Consider the following 12,794-nt stretch of genomic DNA (forward strand, 5'->3'; position numbering starts at 1 on the left):
ATAAATGGCATTTTCTTGCCATGTTTTCTCATAGTGAAAGGAGCTAGCCAGATTTCTTTGGCTTATTTTATAAGAAAATTAATTCCAATCAGAAGGGAATTTGCTTTCATCACCTAATCCCTTTCAATAACTTAACCTCCTAATGCTATCACCTGGGGAGATATAATTTTAATATATGAATCTGTAGGGTACACAAACATTCAGACCACAGCCTGTATGCAAGCATACACCAACAGTAAAAGAGAGCTGAGACAGATAGCTTTCCTCTGATTTCATACACCTTCCTCTGGGGTCTTATAAGAGATGAGAAACTCCTGGGATCGTTTCCACAGTGTCTGTGTTAATAATCATCTTCCTATCTTCCTAATATTGATAATTGGTATCTGTTGTGAGTGACTGAATACTCTGGAAAATCCTGTCAATCAAGGTCTCTTCTCAGTTACTTACCAAACTCACTTTGAAATGCCACCATCCCACCCTGCAAAACTTGTTATGAATGTTTTTATTTCCCTTAATCATCTGCTTTCACTGAAACTGAAGCCACCTTCGAAAGACATCACATCACTCCAAACTGAAACATCTGAAAGAAAATACATATATCATCATTTTCCTATTTATTAGGCAAGGGTTCTCCAAAGAGACAGAACCAATAGGATAGATAGATGATTGCTAGGTAAAAGACAGATAAATAGATAAATGAGAGGGGCTTCATTAGGGAAATTGGCCCATATGATAAGGGAGGCTGAAAATGACACACTGTCAGCAAGCTAGGAAGCGAGAAAAATAAAAATATATATATATATATGGACCCTCAGCTGATTGGATTGTACCCACCCGTACTGGATGAGAGTGAATCTTCCTTATTCAGTTCACTGATTCAAACACTAGTACCTTCCAGAAACACCCTCACAGACACAGCTAGAAATAATGCTTTACCAGCTACTCGGCTATTTTTTTTGTTTGTTTAAAAATAAACTTTAAGTGTATTTTTAATTATTTTTTTTTATTATACTTTATGTTCTAGGGTACATGTGCACAATGTGCAGGTTTGTTACATATGTATACATGTGCCACATTGGTGTGCTGCACGCATTAGCTTGTCGTTTACATTAGGTATATCTCCTAATGCTATACCTCCCCCCTCCCCCCTCCCCCCTCCGCACAACAGGCCCTGGTGTGTGATGTTCCCCTTCCTGTGTCCAAGTGATCTCGTTGTTTAGTTCTCACCTATGAGTGAGAACATGTGGTGTTTGGTTTTCTGTTCTTGTGATAGTTTGCTGAGAATGATGGTTTCCAGCTGCATCCATGTCCCTACAAAAGACATGAACTCATCCTTTTTTATGGCTGCATAGTATTCCATGGTGTATATGTGCCACATTTTCTTAATCCAGTCTCTCATTGATGGACATTTGGGTTGGTTCCAAGTCTTTGCTATTGTGAATAGTGCCGCAATAAACATATGTATGCCTGTGTCTTTATAGCAGCATGATTTATAATTCTTTGGGTATATCCCCAGTAATGGGATGGCTGGGTCATATGGTACTTCTAGTTCTAGATCCTTGAGGAATTGCCACACTGTCTTCCACAATGGATGAACTAGTTTACAGTCCCACCAACAGTGTAAAAGTGTTCCTATTTCTCCATATCCTCTCCAGCACCTGTTGTTTCCTGACTTTTTAATGATTGCCATTCTAACTGGTGTGAGATGGTATCTCATTGTGGTTTTGATTTGCATTTCTCTTATGGCTAGTGATGATGAGCATTTTTTTCATGTGTCTGTTGGCTGCATAAATGTCTTCTTTTGAGAAGTGTCTGTTCATTTCCTTTGCCCACTTTTTGATGGGGTTGTTTTTTTTTTCTTGTAAAATTGTTTGAGTTCTTCGTAGGTGCTGGATATTAGCCCTTTATCAGATGAGTAGATTGCAAAAATTTTGCACTCTGATGGTAGTTTCTTTTGCTGTCCAGAAGCTCTTTAGTTAGATCCCATTTGTCAATTTTGGCTTTTGTTGCCATTGCTTTTAGTGTTTTAGACATGAAGTCCTTGCCCATGCCTATGTCCTGAATGGTGTTGCCTAGGTTTTCTTCTAGGGTTTTTATGGTTTTAGGTCTAACATTTAAGTCTCTAATCCATCTTGAATTAATTTTTGTATAAAGAGTAAGGAAGGGATCCAGTTTCAGCTTTCTACTTATGGCTAGCCAGTTTTCCCAGCACCATTTATTAAATAGGGAATCCTTTCCTTACTTCTTGTTTTTGTCAGGTTTGTCAAAGATCAGATGGTTGCAGATGTGTGGTATTATTTCTGAGGGCTCTGTTCTGTTCCATTGGTCTATATCTCTGTTTTGGTACCAGTACCATGCTGTTTTGGTTACGGTAGCCTTGTAGTATAGTTTGAAGTCAGGTAGCATGATGCCTCCAGCTTTGTTGTTTTGACTTACGATTGTCTTGGCAATGTGGGCTCTTTTTTGTTTCCATATGAAATTTAAAGTAGTTTTTTTCCAATTCTATGAAGAAAGTCATTGGTAGTTTAATGGGGATGGCATTGAATCTATAAATTACCTTGGGCAGTATGGCCATTTTTATGATATTGATTCTTCTTATCCATGAGCATGGAATGTTCTTCCATTTGTTTGTGTCCTCTTTTATTTCATTGAGCAGTGGTTTGTAGTTCTCCTTGAAGAGGTCCTTCACAACCCTTGTAAGTTGGATTCCTAGGTATTTTATTCTCTTTGAAGCAATTATGAATGGGAGTTCATTCATAATTTGGCTCTCTGTGTGTCTGTTATTGGTGTATAAGAATGCTTGTGACTTTTGCACATTGATTTTGTATCCTGAGACTTTGCTGAAGTTGCTTGTCAGCTTAAGGAGATTTTGGGCTGAGATGATGGGGTTTTCTAAATATACAATCATGCCATCTGCAAACAGGGACAATTTGACTTCTTCTTTTCCTAATTGAATACCCTTTATTTCTTTCTCTTGCCTGATTGCCCTGGCCAGAACTTCCAACACTGTGTTGAACAGGAGTGATGAGAGAGGGCATCCCTGTGTTTTGCCAGTTTGTAAGGGGAAAGCTTCCAGTTTTTGCCCATTCAGTATGATATTGGCTGTGGGTTTGTCATAAATAGCTCTTAATATTTTGAGATATGTTCCATCAATACCGAATTTATGGAGAGTTTTTAGCATGAAGGGCTGTTGAATTTTGTCAAAGGCCTTTTCTGCATCTATTGAGATGATCTTTGATTTTTTTTTTTTGTCTTTGATTCTGTTTATATGCTGGATTATGTTTATTGATTTGCGTATGTTGAACCAGCCTTGCATCCCAAGGATGAAGCCTACTTGATCATGCGGGATAAACTTTTTGATGTGCTGCTGGATTCGGTTTGCCAGTATTTTATTGAGGATTTTGCATTGATGTTCATCAGGGATATTGGTCTAAAGTTCTCTTTTTTTGTTGTGTCTCTGCCAGGCTTTGGTATCAGGATGATGTTGGCCTCATAAAATGAGTTAGAGAGGATTCCCTCTTTTTCTGTTGATTGGAATAGTTTCAGAAGGAATGGTACCAGCTCCTTCTTGTACCTCTGGTAGAATTTGGCTGTGAATCCGTCTGATCCTGGACATTTTTTGGTTGGTAGGCTATTAATTATTGCCTCAATTTCAGAGCCTGCTATTGGTCTATTCAGGGATTCAACTTCTTCTTGGTTTAGTATTGGGAGGGTGTATATGTCCAAGAATTTGTCCATTTCTTCTAGGTTTTCTAGTTTGTTTGTGTAGAGGTGTTTATAGTATTCTCTAATGGTAGTTTGTATTTCTGTGGGGTCGGTGGTGATATCCCCTTTATAATTTTTTATTGCGTCTATTTGATTCTTCTCCCTTTTCTTCTTTATTAGTCTTGCTAGTGGTCTATCAGTTTTGTTGATCTTTTCAAAAAACCATCTCCTGGATTCATTGATTTTTTGAAGGGTTTTTTGTGTCTCTATCTCCTTGAGTTCTGCTCTGATCTTAGTTATTTCTTTCCTTCTGCTAGGTTTTGAATGTGTTTGCTCTTGCTTCTCTAGTTCTTTTAATTGTGATGTTCGGGTGTCAATTTTAGATCTTTCCTGCTTTCTCTTGTGGCCATTTAGTGCTATAAATTTCCCTCTACACACTGCTTTAAATGTGTCCCAGAGATTCTGGTATGTTGTATCTTTGTTCTCATTGGTTTCAAAGAGCATCTTTATTTCTGCCTTCATTTTGTTATGTACCCAGTAGTCATTCAGGAGCAGGTTGTTCAGTTTCCATGTAGTTGAGTGGTTTTGAGTGAGTTTCTCAGTCCTGAGCTCTAGTTTGATTGCACTGTGGTCTGATAGACAGTTTGTTATAATTTCTGTTGTTTTACATTTGCTGAGGAGTGCTTTACTTCCAACTATGCGGTCACTTTTGGAATAAGTGCGATGTGGTGCTGAGAAGAATGTATATTCTGTTGATTTGGGGTGCAGAGTTTTGTAGATGTCTATTAGGTCTGCTTGGTGCAGAGTTGAGTTCAATTCCTGGATATCCTTGTTAACTTTCTGTCTCATTGATCTGTCTAATGTTGACAGTGGGGTGTTAAAGTCTCCCATTATTATTGTGTGGGCATCTAAGTCTCTTTGTAAGTCTCTAAGGACTTATTTTATGAACCTGGGTGCTCCTGTATTGGGTGCATATATATTTAGGATAGTTAGCTCTTCTTGTTGAATTGATCCCTTTACCACTATGTAATGGCCTTCTTTGTCTCTTTTGATCTTTGTTGGTTTAAAGTCTATTTTTTCAGAGACTAGCATTGCAACCCCTGCCTTTTTTTGTTTTCCATTTGCTTGGTAGATCTTACTCCATCCCTTTATTTTGAGCCTATGTGTGTCTCTGCACGTGAGATGGGTCTCCTGAATACAGCAAACTGATGGGTCTGACTCTTTATCAAATTTGCCAGTCTATGTCTTTTAATTGGACCATTTAGTCCATTTACATTTAAGGTTAATATTGTTATGTGTGAACTTGATCCTGTCATTATGAAGTTAGCTGGTTATTTTGCTCATTAATTGATGCAGTTTCTTCCTAGCATAGATGATCTTTACATTTTGGCATGTTTTTGCAATGGCTGGTACCTGTTGTTCCTTTCCATTTTAGTGCTTCTTTCAGGAGCTCTTGTAGGGCAGGCATGGTGGTGACAAGATCTCTCAGCATTTGCTTATCTGTAAAGGATTTTATTTCTCCTTCACTTAATGAAACTTAGTTTGGCTGGATATGAAATTCTGGGCTGAAAATTCTTTTCTTTAAGAATGTTGAATATTGGCCCCCACTCTCTTCTGTTTTGTAAAGTTTCTGCTGAGAGATCTGCTGTTAGTCTGATGGGTTTCTCTTTGTGTGTAACCCGACCTTTCTCTCTGGCTGCCGTTAACATTTTTCCCTTCATTTCAACTTTGGTGAATCTGACAATTATGTGTCTTGGAATTGCTCTTCTCGAGGAGTATCTTTATAGCATTCTCTGTGTATTCTGAATTTGAATGTTGGCTTGCCTTGTTAGGTTGGGGACATTCTTCTGGATAATATCCTGCATAGTGTTTTCCAAGTTGGTTCCATTCTCCCCGTCACTTTCAGGTACACCAATCAGACATAGATTTGGTCTTTTCATATAATCCCATATTTCTTGGAGGATTTGTTCATTTCTTTTTACTTTTTTTTTCTCTAAACTTCTCTTCTTGCTTCATTTCATTCAATTTGATCTTCAATCACTGATACTCTTTCTTTCAATTGATGGAGTTGGTTACTGAAGCTTGTGCATTTGTCAAGTAGTTCTCGTATCATGGTTTTCATCTCTATCAGGTCGTTTATGGACTTCTCTGCATTGGTTATTCTAGTTATCCATTTGTCAAATCTTTTTTCAAGGTTTTTAGTTTCTTTGCGCTGGGTTTGTAGTTCCTCCTTTAGCTCTGAGAAGTTTGATCGACTGAAGCCTTCTTCTCTCAACTTGTCTAAGTCATTCTCTGTCCAGCTTTGTTCCATTGCTGGTGAGGAGCTGTGTTCCTTTGGAGCAGGAGAGGTGCTCTGATTTTTTCAATTTTCAGCTTTTCTGCACTGCTTTTTCCCCATCTTTGTGATTTTATCTACCTTTGGTCTTTGATGATGGTGATGTACAGATGGGGTTTTGGTGTGGATGTCCTTTCTGTTTGTTAGTTTTCCTTCTAACAGTCTGGACCCTCAGCTGCAAGTCCGTTGGAATTTGCTTGAGGTCCACTCCAAACCCTGTTTGCCTGGGTATCAGCAACGGTGGCTGCAGAAGAGAGAATATTGCTGAACAGCAAGTGTTGCTGTCTGATTGTTCCTCTGGAAGCTTCGTCTCAGAGGCTTACCTGGCCGTGTGAGGTGTGAGGTGTCAGTCTGCCCCTAGTAGGGGATGTCTCCCAATTAGGCTACTGGGTCAGGGACCCACTGAGCAGGCAGTCTGTCTGTTCTCAGATCTCAACTTCCTTGCTGGGAGAACCACTGCTCTCTTCAAAGCTGTCAGACAGGGACATTTACATCTGCAGAGGTTTCTGCTGCTTTTTGTTTAGCTGTGCCCTATCCCCAGAGGTAGAGTCTACAGAGGCAGGAAGGCCTCCTTGAGCTGCGGTGGGCTCCACCCAGTATGAGCTCCCTGGCTGCCGCCTTTACCTACTTAAGCCTTAGCAATGGCGGGCGCCCCTCCCCGAGCCTCGCTGCTGCCTTGCAGTTAGATCTTAGACTGCTGTGCTAGCAATGAGGGAGGCTCTGTGGGCATGGGACCCTCTGAGCCAGGTGCGGGATATAATCTCCAGATGTGCCATTTGCTAAGACCCTTGGTAAAGTGCAGTATTAGGGTGGGAGTGACTCGATTTTCCAGGTGTTGTGTGTCACAGCTTCCCTTGGCTAGGAAAAGGAATTCCCTTCCCCCTTGCGCTTCCTGGGTGAGGCGATGCCTCGCCCTGCTTTGGCTCTCGCTCATTGGGCTGCACCCACTGTCCTGTACCGACTGACATGCCCCAGTGAGATGAACCTGGTACCTCAGTTGGAAATGCAGAAATCACCCATCTTCTGTGTTGCTCACACTGAGAGCTGGAGGCTGGAGCTGTTGCTATTCGGCCATCTTGACTATGTTTTATCCAATGATGTTGACACCTAAAATTAATCATCACACCTATGTTTTTATATGTTAGCTAAACTATTGTTATGGATATATGTGAACATATGAATGGGTATATAGAAACAAATATAAAGATAGAAATGTAAATTCACACAAAGATAGAAATGTAAATTCATACAAATACATTACCATTAAATATTAATAGTTATTCTCAAGGTGGTAGAGAAGATAGAGTTTTTTTCAATATAGATTATTAACTTTACACATTTTCTATAACATATGCATTACTTTATTCAATTTTGTGTCACTTTAGAAATTAGAAATAAATGTTATTGAAGCAATGGTTAAATATGTGAGGATTTCTGATACGGTTTGGCTCTGTGTCCCCATCCAAATCTTACCTGGAACTGTAATCCCCATAATCCCTACATATCAAGGGTGGGACCAGGTGGAGGTAAAAGAATCATGGGGATGGTTTCCTCTCTGCTAGTCTTAGGAAAATGAGTGAGTCTCATGAGATCTGATGATTTTATAAGCATCTGGAATTTCCTGTGCTTGCACTTATTCCCTCTCCTGCCACCCTGTGAAGAGTGACTTCTGCCATGATTGTAAGTTTCCAGAGTCCTCCCCAGCTATGTGGAACTGCAAGTCAATTAGTCCTCTTTTCTTTATAAATTACGCAGTCTCGGGTATTTATTCATAGCAGTGTAATAACGGACTAATACAATTTCCATGAGAACATTGTTGAAACAAGTAATGTAAGAACATTAAAACAGACATTCTCAAATGTAGCTATGAATACACTTACTTGTTTTCCATTTCTGTGTCTATATATTTAGATTTATTCATACATATATCTCTATTTCTTAATATAGTGGAAGTTAAAGGACAGCAATAACTAGTACCTACTGGCACATTTTACAGATTATCTCATTTAATTGTCATAAAACAAACCAATAAGGATTGGGATGTTGAAATAAAAATAAATAAGATAACTATGTAACAGTATAATCATCATAATGGATTTGGGTACCATACTAAGGAGCTTAGATTTTGAAGGAAAAATATAATAAATCAAATTATTTTGGTATGCCTGGGACATGATTTTGACCTCCTTGGAAAGGTAGTATTTAATTTTAGAAAAATCATGTAGTTTTATGTTATATTGATCCTTTACTATTAGTAAGTATATGTGTGAATTTGACTAATGTATTTAACCCTTCGTTTCTTAGTTTTTTTTGTTGTTGTTGTTTGTTTGTTTTTGAGGTGGAGTTTTTCTCCTGTTGCCCAGGCTGGAGTATAATGCCATGATCTCGGCTCATGGTAACCTCTGCCTCCCGGGTTCAAGGGATTCTTCTGCCTCAGCCTCCGGAGTAGCTGGGATTACAGGCATGTGCCACCACACCCAGCCAGCTAATTTTGTATTTTTAGTAGAGACGGGATTTTTCCATGTTGGTCGGGCTGGTCTTGAGCTCCCGACCTCAGGTGACATGCCCACCTTGGCCTCATAAAGTGCTGGGATTATAGGTGTGAGCCACCATGCCCAGCTGTTCCTTAGTTTTTGTCTCTATAAGTTAAAATTAAAAATGACTATCTATCTGATATGTGGGTTTTAAAAATGATTTATAACATAACATATATAAGTTTTGGAACATACAGCTTCTTTATTAATTGTGATTAATGCAATACTCTATCCCACTGTGATGATTAATTTTATATGTCAACTTGACTGGGCTATGTGATACCAGACATTTGGTAAACACTATTTCGGGTGTGTCTGTGAGAGTGTTTTTGAATTAGATTAACTGAATAAGTAATCTGAGAAAAGCAGACTGCTTTCCCCAATGTAGGGTGGTCTCATCCCATTAGTTAAAAACCTAACCTGAACAAAAAGGCTACATAAGAGGGAATTCTGCCTGTTTTTGAGCTAGGACATTGCTTATCTCCTTCCTTTGAACTCAGACTTGGATTGTAATTTGCACAATCAGCTCTCCTGTTTCTCATGACTTCGGACATGGACTGGAACATCAGCTATTCTGGGTCTCCCGCTTGCCAGCTGCAGATCTGAAGTCTGTTTAGTCTCCATAATTCCATGAGTTAATTCTTTATAATAAATCAATTGACAGGTGGATTCTATTGATTCTGTTTCTTTGGAGAAGTATGGATAATACATCTACCAAGCACACAAGAAATAGTCCTGTGCAGCTTGGGTTCTCCCTGAACAGACCGTAAGCAGCATATGTACACAGACAATTTATTTTAGAATGTAACCCTGTGGGAAAAAAGTGGGTGGCCTGCGAAACACTGAAGGTTTCAGGAAAATAAATAGCAAGGGAGAGTAATTGAGCTGCTTGCTGCACAGGGCAATGAATGCTAACTTCCCTAGCACCCTGTGAGAAACCCTAGAGAGTATTCTTCAGTGTAATCTACGTGAGGCACGGGGAAGTGGGCACTTGTCCATTGAAGCCCATGCCCTGTTTGCCAGTGTCACCCCTGTGGTATTAATCCCCTCATTTTTTCTGATGTTGCGTGCTGTTGCCACAAAGAGAACAAAGAGACCACATATTGGAACAAGTTAGGCATGGTGTAGCTGACACCGAGAGCCATGAGACGACACTTACATACAGGTGGTTGATACCACAATTACTAGATCAAAAAGGAGGACCATGACACTGTGAGACAGAATAGCACGTATTTCCACCACACCCCTTGAGGGCTGTTGAACTTTGTCCCAAAGCAGCGTGATTTAATGGAATAAGCAACACATGTTAAACCGCGAGACTTAAGCTTCGATCACAATTTAGGGCAATAGCAGAGGCATCTTGAAAAACAGGGGGAGTGTTTTTCTTAAATGAGGACAGAGGGTAATCTGATTTGAAATTACTTCCTGGCCATGAGCTCCATTATAATTTCTACTTTCGGCTGGATGGATTTGTAATTTTCCTTTTATCTTTAGTCAAGAAGCTTCCATCTTCTATCATGATATATGACTTAAAATTTTGTAACTGTGAGAGGCCGCCAAGTAATTGAGAGAAAGTGTTCTGCCTTGAGAAGTATCAGGAATCAGGACACCCAAGATTTAGGCTCACTGCGTCACTTATTAGGTCTTTGACATTGTTCTAACCCCTTGTGTTCTCAGCCTAATTTTTCTATTTTGTGAAAGGGAAGACTCTTATAGACTCTTACCCACCAGAGTTAAAAAAAAAAAAAAAAAAAAAAAAAAAAAAAAAAAAAAAAAAAAAAAATTGTCTTGTAGCCTGGTTTTGGAAGTGAAGAGAAATTGCACACACCATACATGCTTCTCTTTCTTTTCTAAGACGTACAATTCAATAACAGTATTAGGTCCTAATCCACTGCACAAATGAGTCTGGCAAAATGACTCCAAGCTTCTTAATGCAGTCCATTTCTACAGGAAAAGCATTTTCACACATTAAGACAGGAAACAAAAATGAGTCATTCTCTCTCTGTTGATCAGACTGTTTATTCAGTAGACATTTTCCCCTAGAAGTGCTTCTTAGAGTCTCTGCTGTGAGTCATCGTTCGACATCTTATAACACGAAGTCTGAACAGCTATGATTCTGGACTAATGGTGTTGTAAGTGATCTATTTTGAGGATAGATTCTTTAGATGCTAATTACACAAAGAGTGTCCAAGTTAATCCCATCTCTTCTGTTTCTGTAATCTTTGGCCCTACACAGTAGTGGGGCTAAATCCATCCATCTCCATAGAAACAGAGGAAGCTATAAAGAACCAATAGAGCTAGATGATGCTAGAGTCTGTAAGTAGAAAGTAATTGCATTTTAGACATGTGGAATGTCAGCTTTCAGAATAGAAGACTTCGTGCTCAGATCAGGAGAAGGCAGAGAAGGACACTGGGTACGAACCGCTGGGTTTATAAGCCACATGAAGGAACCATAGGTAGAGGATTTGGAAAATAATAGCCCAGGCAGGAAAGGCATGTGGTAAAAAGAAAGTTGTATCAGAACTAGTTGCCAAAATGCAGGAGTTTCAGGAAAGAGAATAGAAGTGGTTTAGTGGCATTCAGTCAGGATGCCTGATATATATTGCCTGTAATTTACCATGTGTAAAAATCTGTACCCTGGGGATAAAATAGCAAGTAAGGCAGACATACAGACATAATTTCAGTCCCTATTAGGCTTGCATTCCTTCCAAGGATAAAGGTGATAAACAAACTGGAAAGAAAATACATAAAATAATTATAAGACTCATGAAGTATTATCAAGCATATGAAAGAGGTAGAATATTAAAATCAGAAAAAAAAGAAAATTGTTATAATTTGGGTAGTCAGAAAAGACCTCTTTGAAGGATGACTGACAAGATCGAGATTGGGATGTTAAAAGCCAGTTTGCAATAAATGGTTTCAGAATATTGTCCGAGGCAAGAACACAACATGCAGGCTTATGAAGGTGAGATCTGCAGAGCATTTCTCCTAGGATCTGCTGGGTTTAAGTCCTGCCATCCCCTCAAAAAGCTTTTTTTGTCAGATGATACATGTTACTGAGAATGAGGATAATTCAAATCATTTCTTTTTTTTTTTTTTCTTTGAGACAGAGTCTTGCTCTGTTGCCAGGCTGGAGTGCTGTGGTGTGATCTCGGCTCACTGCAACTTCTGACTCCCTGGTTCAAGGAATTCTCCTGCCTCAGCCTCCTGAGTAGCTGGGATCACAGGCATATGCCACCACGCCCGGCTAATTTTTGTATTTTAGTAGAGACGGAGTTTCACTATGTTGGCCAGGATGGTCTCAGTCTCCTGACCTCGTAATCTGCTTTCCTCAGCCTCCCAAAGTGCTGGGATTATAGGCGTGAGCCACTGTGCCCAGCCAAATCAAATAATTTCTAAGTCAAAAATTATTTTTGTTTGCTGCACTCTGACAGATGAGCCCAAGAAACTGGTTTGAACAGCATTTAGTAGCAATATGCTTGGCCACTCAGTATCTTGAAATGATCAGTCATAAGAACATTCTACTCACTCAAGTTTCCCTGTTTACATTAAAAAAGCTAGAAATGTGGTGAATTTCCCCATGAAACTCTTTGGACATGGACAGCATCTATAGTCATCATGGGGTCAGTGGTGCCTGGAAGAGCCCAGTCCTTCCTTGCCTCTGACAGTTGACATTTTAGGGCTGTTACCTGTAGGTGCAACCTTGGGTTGTCATCACAAAGCTGCTGTGTATGGCCTAGATACAGTGAGGGGCATAGCCATCTGTCACCACTGCTCCCAGGGCAACAGACCTAACATCTCAGGTGGTGATAGCCTAAGAACCTTAGCTCTCCCACTTTTACCTCACAATGTGAGTAGAGAGTGCTGGCAGGAAAAAGGATCTCAGACAAATATGAAGATGAGATCTATAAAGCTAGATGATAGGCTAGCAAGAGAGGCACAGAGAACAGTTTGTCAAATGGGCTAGTAGAAAAGAACATGTGGAAAAATCCAGAGGTATAAGCTGGTACCATGGTTGCTTTCATGAACTTTCTAGAGAGTGTTGGGAATGAGGGTCCGGTTTATGTAAAGGACCGGGAGGAATACTCATCAAATTTCCAATTTTGGCCAACAGAAATCTTGACTCAAGTTATTTATTTCGTCATTCTTAATCCTCTTTTGTCCAAAATCTTTGCTGTAACATACTGAGAAAACAATTATGTAAATTAATCTGTAGAAGT

The 12,794-nt window shown here is 39.5% G+C and overlaps 1 long non-coding RNA gene across 2 annotated transcripts in view; it reads right to left on the bottom strand.

The window, feature by feature from the left end:
• Nucleotides 1–12,794, bottom strand: part of LOC139355741 (uncharacterized) — a 79,738-nt gene that overhangs the window by 10,459 nt on the left and 56,485 nt on the right. For both annotated transcript variants that reach the window (XR_011606688.1, XR_011606687.1), the window contains 2 exons: nucleotides 7,033–7,147; nucleotides 448–580 (listed from right to left, as the gene is read on the bottom strand). This is a non-coding gene — a long non-coding RNA (uncharacterized lncRNA). The remainder of the gene's footprint in view (nucleotides 1–447; nucleotides 581–7,032; nucleotides 7,148–12,794) is intronic.

This window comes from Macaca nemestrina, chromosome 8 (genome assembly GCF_043159975.1).
Source record: "Macaca nemestrina isolate mMacNem1 chromosome 8, mMacNem.hap1, whole genome shotgun sequence".
Classification (NCBI taxonomy): Eukaryota; Metazoa; Chordata; class Mammalia; order Primates; family Cercopithecidae; genus Macaca; species Macaca nemestrina.